Below are 17,275 nucleotides of genomic sequence, written 5' to 3' on the forward strand. Positions count from 1 at the left end.
CGTATTTTCCTTCGTTGCTCAATTTTTCACGCTCGCGAAAATGAGAGCGCTTGGGTGGACGCAGCGGAGGAAGCGGCGTAGAAGTCCCCTTTCTCACTCTTGTTTTGCTCTCCTTCCTTTCGTTATCCTTTGGCTTCCCAAGCACATAGAGGGGTTGTCAAGGGTATTGTGGGTGGAAGACCGCTTGTAGGTGCGCCTGTTTGTGATAAAGGGGTTCTTGACTCGCCTGATAATTATGAAATGTATGGAATTCTCTTTGTATGGGTTATGTACGAGTGGGGACGGGGCTGGAGCTTTCTGGTCTGTTTGCTACTCGAGATGTTCTGTAGTGGCTAGAGGCAGGAGGGGCAGGATCCGCCATGATGGCCAGCATTTACTAATTAAGAGCTCACAAGTTGGCCGACGTCTACTGTCTGTTGGCAGTGGCCCGGTGGAGCGTGTTTTGATAGCAGTTATCTACAAGTAACTTCTCTTTCGCGAACGGGAAAAAGGGATGCTCTTGGGATTGGATCATAATTGATGCATGCTAACGAGATATCAGGTGGCCACGGACCATCTTAATATTTCAGTTGATTTCCCCTTTCTATTAAAGTAATTTTCGAATACTAGTTTAACGATGATCCGTTTTCTTCTCACCAACGATATGTGGTTTGATCCATCAATGAATTCATGAATTTGTTTTGTTTTTTATTTTTCGAATAAATTAATGCGTATTAATAGAATTTAGGGAACTTATTTACAATTAAAACAGAGCTCTAAAGATTGCTCTATCCCAGCTGACAGTGGTGGAGAAATCGTGTGAAGAAAACGAAAAATCAATGCAAGTGTAAATACGTCTTGACCATTACAGAACGCGCAACAACGCGGCCACGAACAGAGTCAAGGAATAGGCAGCTGGATGGCCGGCCAAGTCCAGTGGTGGAACAGGCGCCCAGAAATCGGCAGAAGGTTGCTGTGCACCAGCGAGAAAGTCGCCAGAAACAGCAGGCAAAGAAGACAAACTTTAGGAAAAAAACTCGAGCCCGGGAATGAAAAAGCTAAAAAAATTAAATATGATTAAAGGAAAATAAAAAAGTAGACGGTGAAGGAGGGCTTACGGGACAAAGACAGAGGCACGTTTAGCAAAGGAAAGGGATGGCGAATGCGAGAAAAGTTTTTCCGAGAAATACGCCGAGGAGTCAAGAGCAACAAGCGACCGATTTGCCGGAGAAGTGAGATGGCCTCCTGGTGGGGCGGAGAGGCATTGACTGCACCGCAACTGATGCAACCCAGGCACATATACATAGACCCACAGGAAGAAGCTGCTGCCGTCCAGTTCAACAAGGATAGAAAAGTTGGCTTGATTCCTTGCCGGCGCTGGCCAAGTGGACGCACCACTACCATCTATAGGGCTCACACAAAAGGCAGGCAATAAGAACATGCATAACCAGCATCAACAACATTAGGAAAAAAGGACGAAACAAAAAAAAAATTAAATTAAAAAGGCGCTCACTGCGCCAGCCGTCAACGCCATTTTCATTTTGCAACTGTTGACAATGTCAGCCTCTCCGAAGGGCTGTCTAGGATACATTTAACGCGACCGAAACCGTCTAAAGGATAAAATTAAAAACGGACAAAACGGACCACGTCGAAAAAAAATTTTTTTTTTCTTAAAGTACTCTTTGTTTTGTCTATCGCTTAAGCACCTACGATTCTTTGACTTTAACATTTTGATTATAACTTCTACATCTCTACGTCGCCTTCTTTATCATGTACCATGAGAAATGTTGCTAGACAGTTGGCATAACTGGAGTTATTTCCTGCGCTTCTTTACGTTTATTCATTAATATTGTTTACCAAAGCATTTTTCGTCCCCGGAGCAGCTGTCTTGCTCCTAGCTTTATCCCTGGACAAAGTGTACTTGAGAAACGAAAACCGTTGCCATGACCATGCCCACCGGGCTGCCCATTTCCATCGCTTGGCAGTTCCCCAAACCCCCACCAAGAACTGTCATGACCGTCTTCCTTGTTTGTAAGTTGAAATTTGAGCTCAAAGACAATAGCCGAGTTTTTTAAATAACTTCCTGGGCATAGGAACAAATAACGGTTTTTATGGGGTGGGCCAATGGATATGTGGACCTTCTGGGCTTGGTGGTGGCTTTCCAGCTCCAAAACTGTCTGATACTTTCATTAATTTCTTCAGCTGAGAATATTATACTTTCAGCTACATCTTATAAGTTCAGTCAAGGGGCTCCATTTTTGCTTTGTCCTAAAAATTATAAAAATATAGCAGACTGAATCATTCCGCTGTAATTTCGATCTTTTGCTTGCGCGATGCTCTTCCACATTCCTCTCATAATCACCTCTAAGCACTTTTAGTAGTGAGTTCGTCCTTTTTCCTTTAATTCTGCACTTTTTTGGGCACTTTGTGCTCTGTCTCTTATTTTTAACTCTTACCAAGTTTACTTGTTTTGAAGAAATATTATTATTTTTGTATATATTTTTTGCACAATATTATCGGTCTAATAAACTGGCCTGGTCAGTTCCTTATGCTACCCAACTCCGTCGTTAAACTCTCTGAATATTCTTCCAAATACACCTTAAAGAGTTCATTATGAGGCGACAAAGAACTGAAAAGTGAAAGTCGGTTCCCGAAAAGAAAAAGAAAATGAACGCTCGTTATGGAGGAAAAACTAAGGACCTTTCCTACCATACTGATATCAGTGTTTACAGGACACCGCAAGGGGTTTCAAACTTAACAGTGGGCTAGGGGGCTTGGGAGGTATGTGCGTTGGTAGCCCATCTTCCCCTCCCCATCGCCTCGACAACACAGTTTCTTATCCATTAACTGGCGACTGACGCTGCCCACATACACATACATATTCTCTTGGCTTTTTGCGTTTCCCGCCTCGGCAAACTGTCTCACCATCCTCAACGTCATTTATCTCTTTCCTGCGTATGTGGCAAAGTTTTTCCACCGACGGTGTTTTTCTTGCTAACCGCCCACAAGGAAAGTTTGTCGTTTTCGCTGACGGTTCTCCGCAATCGGTACGACACCACTTAAATATCAGAATAGCTTAAGATGTCGAATGTTTGTGTATATATGTACATCATATTATGTACCCGCTCCTCCAATGGGGTTTGGATCTGGGGTACTTAGCTCGAGGGCTTCGTTCTAGTACCCTATAGCTCGTTGATAGGCCGTGTTCATGTATTGGGAGTGTTGATATTCAATTTTAAAATAGCAAGTATTTATTATTATTATTTGGCATTTGAAAAAATGTCGTCTGACCAAAAAATCTATAACACAACAATAACGATGAATGTCTCAAGATATGAAAATATTTAGAAGTAAAAAATAGTTTATGCGCTCACAAGCATTAGACCAAACGCTTTCACGCGTTTAAACACGTTCATTACTTATACAGTAACTACACATTCCCATTGTCCCACATTATTCACCGATTACTAGTCCAGTTGAGTGTGCAACTCGATGCGAACCCAAAGGTGAACACATTTAAGAATTACAAAAGGAAATCTTTAGATTTTTTCACACAATTCAATGGGTTTTTCTCACGCTTAAATTATAATTCCAGTTAGTTTCTTATTTCGGCCAGCTCGCCCAATTCAACCCTACTATATGCTTACACATGAGCATATATTTCGTGGTGGATGTGGGCTGAAGACAACAAAACTGCTGCCTGGGCTAATTTAAATTTTCGTCTTTTCTTTAGGAAAGTTGACCAGGCCGTGACTTGAGCACTGCCTCATTAAGTTGGGCACATAGTTCCGTGTTCCTGGCCTTCCCTTGGCGCCTCCAACTGTTCTCTTATCGCCAAGATAAAAATCGATTCACGCGGTCGTCGGCACCACCTCCAACTGCCCAGCAAGGCGTCGGGCAACTTTCCTAAGGTAACCTTTATTGTCCGAAAGTTGTTCTTCTTATTACTCTGGTATTTTCTTTTCGTTTCCACCATTTTCTAGCACTCTTTTCGACTTTCTTTTGGTGGACGAAAATTGTTCCAGGGTAAATTTACATTCTGCGAGTACTGAGAGTGGCCTTTAAAGTTGGTCATTCGTCGCCGACGTCGCCGTCTCCCGCTTTAAGCGATGTTTATCTCCGTCATAATATGCGCTGGGAATCACCTTAAAGTGATATTATCAGTGACCAGTTTCCCGGGAGAGCCCCTGCCCGCTCGAATTTCGCTTTACATTATTTAAAGGTGAAGTTCTTGGGCCTCATATTTCGACAATGTTTCGTTAGCGTTATCATAGCTGCTTGTAGTTTGGACCTCCAATCTAGTTTCCTTTCCTTTGAACAATGGTCACTCATTGTTTTTAATTGCAACTCAGGTTACGCCTTCTGAAGCCGCCTTTTGTGTACATTGTCGCACTTGCATAAAAGGTTTTATAGTTTAGAATTAAAAAAGTATAGAAAACCAGATTGATCTCTTACATTGCGAATTTTTGAAATGAAATTTTAATTACTCTATATTTCAACAGAATTTCTTAATTCAAAATGAGTTGGGCGAAACGGTCTCACCCAGGTAAAATTGCAATTTTCGCTTGCAAAAGCTTCAAATCTAACTGCAAGAAAACTTTGAGATAGCCCATACAACTAATTGGAAATGTGACTAAAAAGTTTTAATTGAGTCACCTTCGTAATTAGAAAACGCAATTCAAGTTTGCCTTACAGTTTTTGAAAGTTTTAAAGTGATTTGGAAGATCCAAATATTCAAAACGAATAAATAAAAAATCCAACTTTAAGATTTAAAGAAAACCCCTACAAGGTAATTACTGTATTTTGTTCACATTTCGATTCTCGAGATCTGATCGGTCTGGTCCGCTCCAGGCAAAAGCTGTAATATCAACCTTCAAACCGAAGCACCGCCTCACTTTTTCTTTTTTGTGCCTAGTTCTACTATTAGTTTCAGAAGTTGCCACACCCCAGCACATATGAGACGGAGCTTGTATGTTTTGCCACATGCGCGGCTGGCCTCGAACAATGGGCTGAGCCCAAACAGATCCTGACTTACTAGAGTTGGACAATTGATGGCTCTCTTAGCAAACAAAGACGACCTATGCAAATGCCAAGCGCGGGTTAGTCGTAAGAATATTGTTGATAAATTAAAAAAAAATATCTTTAGCCCATAAATGGCTTTATTGTTTGAATTATTATATTACTGCAATCGCTGTGTGCAAGCAGCTGCATGACATCAATACAAAAATCAACTGCAATCTTGAAAGATACCCATGGCGCCGTATTCTTTGGGAGAGTGGAAGATTTATTTACGTTAGATGTGAGGCCTCGTTAGCTTGTTTCCCAGAAACATTAAATATATATTTGTTGATGGCAATTGACACAGACTGGCTTATAGCAAAACGATCAAAATCACGAATTCATCACTAAACGCACCGAGGGCAGGGACTTACTACGTCGGCAACACGGCGATCCAGTGAAGCAAATCTTTCTTTGCCGTGGTGTGGTCCATTGTTCGTACTAAGCGCCATCGGCGGGAAAGGCTTTTGTTGACTGAGATGGTAATGGGCACAAGGCTTTTAAATTGAGCACATGTGAAATAAGCTTTCTGGCAAACACCTTACATCATCATCGTAGTTATGGGTTTATTTCGATTGGAAAAGAAATACGCTTATCGAGATGCCTGGCGCTGACCATTGTCTAGACTTGTGACTGAGCCACGTCTAAATAGAGGATTATCCTAGCGCCAGGATTAGCCAGCCCACGTCGTGACCTGGCTGTTCGTTGTCCCAGTTCCTAATGCAGGCCAGACAAAGGCGAAATCAAATAAACATTAGCAGCATCAGAGTATGTAAAAGTTAAGATTAACATCGTCTAGCCACGGGCCAGGCAAAGTCGTCTTGAAGGATTTTTATCCCAGTTTTCTTCTGAGGAGCGACAGAACAATATTAGTGACCACAAGACAGGGGCGACTAATCCATCTACCCACCTTCTACCAAAATTAGGTCAGTCGGTGCAGAAATAAGGAAGGTGCTTCTGTTTGAAAATGACGGATAATCATCAAAATTAGGCAAGAGAGATACGTTGTCTGCGCCGATGGGGATCAACCAGATATATATAATCACAGCCCAAGCATCCCAACCATTTTCAACACAATTCAAGTATAACAGCGAAAGCGAATCCTTCTATTCTTATCGACACGGCCTACCCCGTCCACGAAGACTTCCGTGCACCATTTCAACATTGTAGCACTTTCACTGCAATAAATTTATGCACGCCCCTTCGGACGGTCCCATCAACACGTATCTCGAATGAATCTGCCTCTCGCATCGGAGGATGGCTACTGTTTTTGCCGGCTCCCAGCTCGGCTGGCGTCTGGCCGACTACGAGGAGCTCTCAAGTGGACAAACAGATGGGAACCCGAACCAAACCCACTATCAACATGTCGTATCCTTGGCATATCCCTGGGCTACAAAAGCGGCGACCAAAGCAGAAACCGAACCGAATGCCTGCGCTTTGGCTTTTATTGCTTCATTTTGGTTTGCGATTTGTTTTGATTTCAGCAGTTTGATAACCTTTCGGTATTTTGTTGTTGGTTTATATTGTTTTGTTATTAGTAATTGTTGCCAGTTCCCTGCGGATATGACGTTTTATGCTATCCATGTCTGGCTCACTCATTTCGTATTGTTCAGCTTGGATATCATACCACCACAGCCCCCTGAACACCCTTCCTTTATCTGTTCTTTTCTAGTTCAACGTTATTTCTGGACTTCGACATTTGCTGTCATGGCAGCCAAAAATGTATTTTTGGTCGCAACTGGTGTGCCTGTAACATTTTTCGCCAAATATTCAGGATCTCTCTCTTTTTTCACAAACTGGTTGAAATGCAAGGTTATTAAGTATTAATAAGTTCTGTCACTGACAAATTTTAATATGTACCGAATTTAACTATAATACTACAAAAAAAAAGGAAAAACGAAAGGATGCGTTAAATCTGGTTGCCACCTATACTAGAATATTTCAGACTCTGCCTTGCGTGTTGGGCATATTTGACGGCAAAAGTTTACTGTCCCTGACAGCGAAGAGAAGCCTGAACTCTTAACCTCTTGGGTGAAACTAATTGAACTTACCTTCAAGTTAAAGCCGCATAGAATATTCAAGAATTGGCCAAGTTGAAGGTGGTCATTGAAACACAGACACGGGAGTCTGCCAATGCCCATTTAAATTCAATTAAGAAGTATTTAAAAGTATGCTTTGGGTATGAAAAATTACTCGCGATTTATTGTTATTTATTTGCGATGTGAACTTATGCAAATGCTGTAAGTACTTCAGAGGACGGCCCTCACAAAGACACATGGAATTTCTACAAATTTTTTCTCAAATACTTGTTGCTCACTTTAAATCAAATTGCAACTTATAAAATGAGAAATGCTAATTCAATGATAGATATTTGCATTTCATGTATGCAAATACATTTCCATTCAAATGGGCTTTGCTAAAAATTTTACATTTGCATTCGCGTGAGATTGCAGTTAATTAAACTCCGGGCATGGTTATTCGCTTTAATTAGCACCTTAAACGTTCATTTCTTTCAAATTATTTAAACTGTTTTCCGATCAATTTGCAGTGGATTTACCGACGGCGCGAACACCTTCGATGCTCTTACGATATTTGACCACATTACGGTATAGTCTTGCAATTTCAATTGTACTGTGCTGTGCGCTTGCGCGTCAGGTTCACTTCGCGTTTGGCCCGCAACTGGGCTAGCTTGAATGGACCAAGATCGGGGACAGCTACTCGATAAGTTCGGCTTAAGCTGGAACCGAGGCTTTTCGTGCGACTTGTGTTTTTGAGCGCTTTCCGAGTCCCCTGGTTGGTTGACCAACTTCCAGAGGGTTTCGGAACTGGTTTTGGCCACAAAGCTGCTCATTCTCTTGTGCTGCCTCGATTGAAGTTGGGGATAATGTTTTGTTGGCCTGACTAATTGGTCAGTAGTCTTCCCCGTCGGCTCTTGAGCAATTAGTTTTTATTCTAATTGGTCAGAAATATATTATGACCGACATTTGCACAAACGGATCGCGCCACATAGCATCGAGTTCAGTGCAACGGAGGACTATTTTTTTTTTTTGTGCTCCTAATGGCCAGCTTGAAGCTTGAGATGATGTGGCTGTGTTTTTTTCTGAATATAAATGTTTTTGTCTTTTGATTGCGAAATTTGCTATATGGAGGCTAAGCGCTAATTGTGTTTGGTTTTGGATGAGCAATGATGCGAAAAGGTTGCTTGGTATTGGATTTTCATTGACAAGGTTGAAAATGAGTGGGCAAAGTCTTATTTGTTTTTGAATTTAATTATCAGCAATAAGAAGATGTATTGTTATACTGTGTGATCGCAATTGATGCTTGAACTTTGTCTGAGCTTGCTAAGTGACGTTCGGACTGTGAAGCCCAGTAAAAGCAATACTCAACAGTTTGGGTCTAATTTAAATGAAGTCAAAGGCTTATAATCCGTTCAGGCAAATGCGCAAAGCTCTTCGGCAGAGCCGGGGAACTGTTTCAGTCAACGACTTTTAGGCCAGCAGCTCCAGCAGCAACGGGAGCGGTAACGGCAACGGCAACAGTTGCAGTGGCTGCTTCCAATGCAGCAGCAACACGCGGGGTATTTAGGCTCAAACAAACAGCAACAGCAACAGCAACAAAAACAATAACACAAGCCCGCAACAATGCAAGGCGAGCAAATAAATCGTGATCACGTGGTCAAGAGGGCCAGCCCAGAGCGACGGTTCTCTGGTGTAGGTGGAGTTGCTAGTAGAGTCCGCGAGAACCTGAAACTGCATTGAACTGAACTCCTTCGTAACTCCTGCAGCAATAAACGTAGCGCTTGTCTCGACTGATAAAGCCACACAAAGAGCGAAGTGATCTACTAACAGGAACAGCCACCACAACAACAACTGCCGCAACAAGATCATGTTTGTCGTGTCATACGAAAAGAAATATCGTACAGTGAGGGAAGGGAGCCAGACCAAGTCGTTCTCTGGGGGTAGATCGCGGAGCCAACTGATCGCATACACAAGAAGTTCCTGCCGCAGTTCCCTTCACCCGCACCCAATCACCGCCATCATCTTCATCGTCGTGGTGGGGCATTCAAATTTGGCGCTTGAATTTGTTGCAAGTTCAGAGTTGAAGCTGCAGCTGCCGCACCGGGGAGTCGTCGCCGGCGCGCTGGTAACAGCAGCAACACAACCAGAACCCGCAAACAATGCATGTCGTTGAAATCGAAATCAAGATCAGAACATAGAAACTAGAAGATCCAAATCAGCAGCATCATCGGCCACGCCGTACGGATCAAAACGAAAGGAAGCATAGCCCAAGATTTCACGTGTGTGAGTGAGCCGACTCGGCAGTGGAGTCCAAGATTTCGATCGTTAGGCCGCATCGTGACGCACAATGTGGTCATGGGCAACCTTCCAAGTTAGATGAAGCATTTGAATCTTCATCCAGGCGAAGAAGCGCGCCGCACAAAATTTGATTCTAATTGTCGGCGGAGGAGTTCACTGGCCACGTTCATCACTTGGTAGCAATGCAGCACACTGAGGCGCGAGAACGTCTACTACATTGAGTAAGCCCTCTAAGTCCCTGCAATGTATAAAAGAAACATTTGTTTTGCTTTATTATTTATTGTGACCCAGGTCATCAGCATGCCACAACACACCTATTGTTGGGAATACGCTGTACTCGCGTATTGGATTCGCTTTATTTGCGCATTAACATAAAAAGCGTTAATGAAATCCTTGGTGGATACTTTGAAATCATTACTAGCAAATGACTTGATTTTGGGTCGGGTCAGCTGTAGCTGCTCTGTCTCAGAAACTCTTCAACGCTTTTCCCTACTCTACTCCTTTTTCATAGGAGCATTGCTGACACACATTTCTAGCAATTCAAACCTCCAGCAAACAAAGGTCCAGACCATCGGCCAAGAGGCGAACGTTGATCCCTTTGTTTTTGGATTTGCGGCATGGTGCACGCGTGATTAGCAGCTCAAGACCGCAACCACTCAAATAAAGACAAAGGCCAGACGTCTCTCGTCAGACATATGCGCTGATCAAAGCTCAGCAGAAACTAATCGAGATTAAGAGAAGATCAGCGGATCAAGCACCAGGCACCAGTGCAAACTGAAATAACCACTGAAAACGATCCGAGCCCCCCGAAACGGTTTATTTAAAACGCTTGGGTCGGGAATACAACAGCCGAGCTGCCCAGGGCACAGCATGTGAGCGCTTTCAAATTGTTTCAAGTGTGAAGATCAATTTCATGGCACGTTATTGGGCACTGGTGGTCAGATGGAATAAGGACGGGGGAATAACTTCTTCCAGATCTTCATTTGAAGCGCTGCCCATTTGCATGAATTTGAATACAATTGACGAATTGTAGTTTGGGTATTTGTCTGGGGTTATAATGTCTATATTATATTTTCCCCCATTGTAGTTGCTGGGGAGGGAGTGTGAGAAAGTTTTCAGAACATTGTGTGAACGAATTTGGAAGTGAACTGCTGGCAGTGACTGGTATCTACAAATCTGTGGCGTGCATACTATTGATCTATCATTGGACTTGACTTGAACTTTAGACGGTAATTAGACAATTCAAATGTCAACAGATAGTTCACCAAAGCACAGAGAAAAGGGACTCTCATAACCAACGACGATAATTTATTGTTAGGCGAATAAATTTCGACACTAAAAGCTGGTTGCAGACAAGCTGGACTATTGAAGCTAATCAAATTGACCCAGTAAGCCAGTTCACTAAGCCGACTTGGATTTCGGTTATTGGGATGGCGACCATGCAACCCGTCAACATTATTATTTGCCTTGTTAACTTGTCTGCACGAAATGACATTTTACAGCTAAATTTGCCGTCTGGACAAGATTTCCCAAGACAACAGCCATTGAGCTCAGTTAACGAAGCGATGCTGGAGCGTCGAAGATGCCTTACCGCTCTCTGGAGCCAAATTTGATTTTGCAAGCTCTGATCTCCAAGCACGCGGATCTAGGGTCTCTACCCATATCCCTACTTCACTCTCAACTTGCTATTCATTGCGGCTTCCGACTAGGACCATTTAATACATCTTCGATGCTTAAACGGGGCTTTAGAGCTGCTGGACACTCATTCCACTACTTTAAATAACGTAGTCAAAGCAGGACTAGGTAATGACGGCCACATACTAACTGCCTGTGACTTCAAATCAAAAGAGGACTGCACTTTTCTGTCTAAGAGGGTAGAAAATATTTAAAACCTAAAGCGAACAGTTTCTTTTCTTATGAATAATTTGATCCATCTAAAAAAAAATGTATATTATCACTTAAGTCATAAATTAGGCATTTGACGTGAACATTGGATAGAAAACTGCAAAAAATGGTCCGAAGCAAAAAAAAAATTATTTGGGCTTTACTGCACGACGAAACGAACTATACCCTCACATGCTTCTTACCTAATTCTGATATTTCTAATAAGGGCCCATTTGCAATATACACTAATTAATCGGCACTAATGGTTTCTTATGAAGCATTAAGCTTAGACGCGTACGTATGTATAGGGTTAAATAGTTTTTCCCTTTGCAAGAGTATAGAAAGGATGATGGCAACAAATTGCTCGTTGGTGTATAAGAAAAGACCGCGATATGCCTGGAAGCACAACAAAAGGTGAAAAATGCAGCACCAGCCAAAGTAGGTGTTACCGCTTGCTAAATGATCAATCGTCGCGATCAGAGGCACGTTTATGGCTCTTATTGGTGTGGGCGGTCAGTATTACTTACTGTTGGAGCGATATGGTTCATTACGTAAGGGAGCTCATTCTTGAGCTGGAACCCAGTCTAAAATAATTTAATTGGTTGAAAATAAAAGTTTTTTATGCTTAATAATCAGCCATTTATAATGCCTAACTGAATACCAAAGATCGAAACGGATCGTTAATTCTAACCCAGCATCAGCGAATACTTCAAATGGCTAACCTGTGTGGTCCTTTTCCCAATAGCGACCAAAGTTTTTGGAGGAGAGAAAATGAAAGGAAATTAATTTTCCCAAATGCCACGCTGTCTGATTTGCACAACACAGGAGCTGTCCTCAAACGCGAAGGAGGATGACGATGACTTTAGGTAAAATATAAATTAGACTTCAAAGGTTGAAAAGATTGATTTGTGTGAAAAATAACGTGGAATCATTCAAAGCCGCAAGTGGGAAACACAGATAATCATTATTTGACGGAGGACAAAAATGACTCCACGTCGCAGGTGTATTTATAAGAAATTAAGGGTTAGTGGAGTTGGGATTGTTAGAATTCTAAACCGAAGTAATTGTTAAGGGTGTTAAAGGAACCAAAACGGTTTCAAGCTTCAGAATACCTCTGACCAAAGCATTTAATTAAGTGGACGCAAATAATAATCAATAATTCAAGCAAGAAAAGTTCAACACTTAACTGCGTCCCTAAGAAAGCGGGGCAGTCAGTGGTGCTGTCCGGAAAGATCACAGGTTTTTAACCCTTTCACTATATGTCTCGGTACATAAGGAGTGAATAGATAAATAAAAGAAGCAGAGTTTCACCGGGAAAAATTTAGAGGCGGCCAAAAATGCGCTCAAAAAGTCACTCATACCCACTTGCTCTTGCTCTCTCTGGCGCTCTCTTTGGCTGGTCCCCCCAAGCTCAGACAGCTTGAGCGCTTTTTCCTAACAGACAAAGCGACGTCAGTTGGCTTCGGCTTCCATTCCACAACTACTGGAATGCGCATTGAGTGCTTTCCTGTGCTCGTCGCGGCTCCTACTTTGGATTGCTCTCCCGTCCGATGGCAAATTTTGTATGGGAATATTTTGTTTCCTCTTACAAATGCACAGATTTTTGCGCGCATTAAGTCAGATTTTTAATTTATTTTCTCTCCGGCTTTTCTGGCCTGGGTAAAACGGGCTCGTTTCGGCTTGGCCACCCCGTCTCGTTTGCTGATGGAAGCATTTCCGTTTTGTATTTGCGCAATTTGCTTTTAGCCGCGTTTGTCGCCGAAATCTGCATAGGAAGGGCCAAGAACGCGATAAGCTTATGAGTTTGGGCTTTAGTTCTGCATATGATTTTTTTTATTTATGTTCGCAATTCTGGTTATACTGATAATGACATGGTGGCTTAAGCTAGGTCTTGTGAAGGTAGTTTCCCTAAATCGTTTAAAGATGAACTAACTTTTGAGCTTGCTAAGATCATTATAATACAATGTACTTTTATATTCTCTAGCTTTGTGGTCCTCAAAAACTCCTCAAAAATTTCTCGATTGTTGTCGCAAAATGAATATTGAATACTGATTAGCATGCCTGCATCAAGTGGTCTTTGATTTAAGAACCATCTTTCCAAAGGGTTAACTAAAAAGGATGTTCATATAAAATTATCCTTCAAGTCACTTTGTGAAAGTCGCTGGCCGTATTGGTGTGCTTTCCTATCCGTCATTTATCGGTGCATGGCTTGTCCACCCGTGCTCCCCAATCCCTCCTGGAAGGAATAAATTGAAAAACTCATGCTCCCGCATAAGATATATGAGCGTATATATGCTCGCACACACACGCTCGCATAGGTACATTCGTATGTAAGCATATTTACCCATGTACGAATCAGGCATCGCCATCATCTCCGTCCCCTCCCCGGATCCGAGCTCCCCTTCCGGCTCCTTCCCGTTTCGACTCCTTTCCAGCTTTCACGTATGAGAGTGTGCAATGCGAGTTGTATTCGTCATACACGCTGCGTTGACGTCGACTGCAACTGAGGCGCCAGCAGCGCTGCCCGCTGCGCAGCTCGGCTTTTACTTGGTATTCGCTTAATATTTTTTTTTGCTCCACGCTTTTTTCGTTCCAAGCTCCAACCGAGAGAAAGAGCGAGCACTATGGCAGAAAGAGAGAACAGTTCACACATAGATATACACACACACACAAAGCAGACTGTTGTTGTTGTTATTTGCTGCACACGAGTTGGCGCTTTAATACATATAGCGGTATATGAGTGTGTATGTGTGGGTGTGTGTCTGACTCTTACATGATTTTTATTTCCTTTTTCAGTTGACGCTGGCGCTGTTGTTGTTGTTGTTTTGCTCCCCAGTTTTTAGACTCCGCCTTTTTTGTCGTCTGCATGTCTCTGGTTGTGTGTCTCTGCCTTCCCACCGTCCCGCACCATTTTCAGCGGCCAACCTCCATCGGCCCCGCACTTTCTACTGTTGTGGGATTTTTAAGCGACGTCGTCGTCTCTGCTTGTACTAGAAGGCTAAAATGGGGGAATGGGTGGAATGGGTGTTAGGCGGTGGGCCAGAGGCTGCCTGGTGAAAGAGTGAATGTATGTAGCAGTGTGCTTCGGTTTCGTTTCGTTCCATTCGCATCGTGTGATTTATTCTCTGTGCTCGTTGCGTACTTATGCTCACTTGCCCTGTGTATGTGTGTTTGGCTCATTTTAACTCTCATCCATTCGTTTTTAACTTGATGTGTAGTTGGGTCTCCCAGCAAAACGACGAATGGGAAACGAATGAATTCTGCTTGGAAACATGTTTAGGTTTATTTAGAACACGAAATAATACATACGAGTGAAAATTTATGTACTTGCACCTTCACCTCCTTACTTTCCCTATATACTATATTGTAGTGCACTGCGTTCAAATTCTTGCATGCGATTGACTGAAATGGCTGATATGTTTCTAGGAGGGAGGGAGTAAACGGGACGTATGACAAATTGCGTATTCGACAAGGTGGTTTTAGTTAAGGTATACATGTTTAAGAACGGGCTCATCGAGTTGACATACACGAAAAAAAATATTTGAACAAAAGAGAGAATGGAAATGTGGTTAATTAAAGCTGGTCAGAACTCTACTTTGAAGAGCTACTCAGGCATCGTTCATCGAGCACCAGGTCTCACAAAGGGTTATTTTAAAAGGAGAGTACTCTATTTAAAAGAAGAGAGTCCCACTTCCAGCAATGACAGTCAAAAGGAAAGGGTTTGACAATGGCAATGCAACCCATCGAAAAGCACTTGCGAATGGGAAAGGCAACGGTTGAAAAATCAAGTAATAGCAAGTAAGAATTTTATAAATAGACCAAAAGAAAGTTTAATTTAATTCAAGTCAAGGCCAAGTCCTAAGCGGCAGAGGGTGGACTACAACGCGGAAGTTAAATCGCAGAAGGGCAGCAAGAGACGGAAAGCGGGTCATTTTAAGGTCATTCACACTTCGGACCAGGTCCGGCCCGGCGCTGACCTCGCGATGGTGGCTACTTTATTACTTTAAGATTTTGCCTTGACTTTGAACAACAGTTCGCCTGGATGGTTTTTTCTTCGTTTCGTTCTGCACCTCGCCGTCTTGACCAAGCACAATGGACTCCTGGAAAAAATGCGCAAGTTTTCTCAGGGTTTTTTACTTTTTATTTTCGTTCTTTACTCTGTGCCCCGCCATAATGACCGAAAGCCACGTTTACTTGAGACGTTGCACATAATGAATAATTTCCGGACAAGTGTTAACAGTTAGAGGTCCGTAAAAAGAAATCAGTAAATATCAATTTTAGATACTTTATTGATTTTATAACTTTTATTATATAAGTTACTCATATGGTAGAGCGGAGTCTTTAAAAAGTATGTACTACTTTTTGGCACAACTTTTTCTTTACGCTGTTTTTAGAATAAGAATAGAATAGAGCAAATTTGCTGAACGGCGCTAACTGTTTTAGATTTTAAAAACATGTTCCAATTTTGTTTTATAAAATTTGGGAAAAATGGGTCAAAATTTAATTAAAGGGTGAAGTTTTGTTTTTAGTTCAACAAAGCATAAAAGACAGCAAAATGAATTATGGCAAAACTACGTATATTTTTGTTTGCTTCTTTAGGTGCAACTTCTATTTGGTAGTCAAATTACTTGACTTAGTTATTGATCCTGTTCTACCTTTATAACTAATAATATTGTAACGTTATTAAAGTATATCTATAAATCTCAAACCTAGCTTTTTAATTTAACAAAATATAAGTTAGTCCAGGTAAAAATATTATTTTTGATTATAAAAATATGTTCTAACCACAAATGTACCGAATTAGAATCCACCCTAACTTCCAAGACGGATGAGCAGCAGTTGACTGCCATTAAGTATTCAATTTAAGTTCTCTTCGTACTTCCTTTTCCCAACCCGCCTTCCGATTTCGATTTGTATCCAAATGTCATTTTTTATTTGGCATCTTTTGCATTTTATTTGCTACGTTTGCGAGCAGCCTCAACTGCGATATATACCTATCATGATAGACAGCAATATATATATATATTTGCCCTTGTATGTATATAGATACGTATGTATGTATGTATGTATGTATGTAGCTGGGGCTGCCCATTTGGATACGCAATTCCGTTGACAATGTGTTGCACAACGGCCAATGGGAATCCTCGGTGCTGTCGAAGGACTCCGCCGCACGGCCGGATTTAGTTCTCAATTTTTCCCATTTCTTTGTCACTCATGCGACGCACGAGTATGGACCCAGTGGAGTCAGAAGTGCTTGGGGGCTTATTGGTCCAAGGGATGGTGGGATTGAGGGCGTGAGACTCTTTCCGCTAGCACTTGGAAATATAAAAGTTTTTTCAATTGATTTTTTGCTACTTTTTTTGTTTTATTTCCGATGGCACGTATTCCTTGTATTTTCCGTTTCTTTCTTACTTTGGCGAGGGGTTTGAGAAATTGGTTGAAATCAATTGGATTTGGTGGCATAAAGTTTTTGAGCGACAGCCGGCCGATTCAGGCTGCTAGGTGGCTTTGGCATTAGCATTTTCAATCGTCTGCGTAACGTTGGTTGAGGATGGGTGCTACATATGGCCCTATGGATTTCGATTTGCCTGCCTATCGGCGCATGAATTTGAATTACCAAAGTACTGAAGACAACTAAAGCAACAGCAACTCCCGAGAGGGGATCACCTCACATTAGGAGTCAAGTAATTCGTATTTGACGTAATAGTCAATAGCAAGTTGGAAGACCCCTTTCTTGATTTGGCTACTAGTGAATATGGATTTGTACATTTTTGAAATAAAATTAGCTGCGCAATCCTTTGCCTTAGGACATTTCGTTTCCATGACAGTAAGGCAGGCTCGCACAAAATGAACATTCCTTTCACAATTCATTTATTGCTTTCGGCGAAGGTAGACATTTTCGTTACTTATTTTAATGCAAATGCGATTGAACCGTTTATCAAATATTTCCTGGTTACATTGAGCACCAAGAACGACAATAACAACAAAAGGCCCGAGTACAACAAAGGCAGAGCCACGAAATCACAACACCACTAAAT

At 42.0% G+C, this 17,275-nt stretch overlaps 1 long non-coding RNA gene across 1 annotated transcript; it reads right to left on the reverse strand.

Moving 5' to 3' along the window:
- Window positions 1-13,050: 13,050 nt before the first annotated feature.
- On the reverse strand, window positions 13,051-16,209 carry LOC120321168. The gene is made up of 3 exons (XR_005560756.1): window positions 14,011-16,209; window positions 13,582-13,859; window positions 13,051-13,473 (listed from the first exon to the last, which is right to left on the reverse strand). It is a non-coding gene; the product is annotated as an uncharacterized LOC120321168 (long non-coding RNA).
- Window positions 16,210-17,275: the final 1,066 nt, after the last annotated feature.

Source organism: Drosophila yakuba, chromosome 2R, assembly GCF_016746365.2.
Source record: "Drosophila yakuba strain Tai18E2 chromosome 2R, Prin_Dyak_Tai18E2_2.1, whole genome shotgun sequence".
Classification (NCBI taxonomy): Eukaryota; Metazoa; Arthropoda; class Insecta; order Diptera; family Drosophilidae; genus Drosophila; species Drosophila yakuba.